The 1,075-nt window shown below is 37.0% G+C and overlaps 1 protein-coding gene across 1 annotated transcript in view; it reads left to right on the top strand.

Annotated features, from left to right (window-relative positions):
• CNOT9 (CCR4-NOT transcription complex subunit 9) overlaps positions 1–1,075 on the top strand; it is a 35,049-nt gene that overhangs the window by 5,568 nt on the left and 28,406 nt on the right. The gene's annotated exons all lie outside the window — the stretch shown is intronic.

Below are 1,075 nucleotides of genomic sequence, written 5' to 3'. Positions count from 1 at the left end.
TAGGGAAGCCAAAGTAGGAGGATCACTTGAGGCCAAGAGTTTAAAACCTCTCTGAGTTATAAACATCTGACTTATGTACAACTCGCACACTTATGCAGAAGCTATTATAATCCCAGGGTTTAAAACATATGAAAAATGTATAATCAGGCGTTGTGACGGGCGCCTGTAGTCCCAGCTACTTAGGAGGCTGAGGCAAGAGCATCATTTGAGCCCAGGAGTTGGAGGTTGCTGTAAGTTGTGATGCCACAGCACTCTACCGAGGGTGACATAGTGAGACTCTGTCTCTAGGGGGAGGATCACTTGAGCCCAGAGTTTGAGGTTGCTGTGAGCTATGAGGCAACGGCACTCTACCTAGGGTGACAGAGTAACACAATGTCTCAAAAAAAAAAGTACAACATAGTTCTTTCTTTTCTCTCATCCACCCTACTTTTACTTTCCACCTCCTTTTAAATAGATGTCAATTTTCAAATTCTTCTTCTATATGGAAGGTATGCCTGTGTAACCCTTGGGATTCAGAAGACAAATAAGATACATTTAGAGTTTTTATTACCATCAAGATGTAATGTGATCCCTAGAGTTATACTGTGGTTTTTTATTTAGGGTGATATCCAAAATAATTTACCAGTCATCTGGTAATGTAAATTAATATATGAATATACAATTTAAAAAGTAAGGTTATTTTCCCTTTTATTTCTCAGAACAACTAAATTCCTGTATGTGTGTTATAAAATTGTTTGTTGTGTGTATGTGTTGATGGCTCTTTCACTAGCTAAGTTCTACCCCTGTCTGAACTGTCATGTAACATAGTGAACTATGTCAAACTATTTCACTGAATTTCCCATTGCAATGATACTTGTGAAGTGCTTTGTAATCTCAGTAAGTCGAAAATTTCTCTTAACATCGATAATATTGTTCATGGTACTGATTGTTCTTTCTGATTCTGTTGAACTCACAGCAATGACATTTTAATTATCTGAGGTTTTTATACATTTACTATATACTTTATTGTCCAGATCAAAAGAAATCGTTTGTTAGAAAGTCATTTTATAGCCTAGTGTTGTGGCAGGCACCTGTG

This window comes from Otolemur garnettii, unplaced genomic scaffold (assembly GCF_000181295.1).
Source record: "Otolemur garnettii isolate 467f Iridium unplaced genomic scaffold, OtoGar3 scaffold00013, whole genome shotgun sequence".
Classification (NCBI taxonomy): domain Eukaryota; kingdom Metazoa; phylum Chordata; class Mammalia; order Primates; family Galagidae; genus Otolemur; species Otolemur garnettii.
The sequence above is the reverse complement of the archived record's forward strand: the minus strand, read 5'-3'. Positions and strand labels throughout refer to the sequence as shown.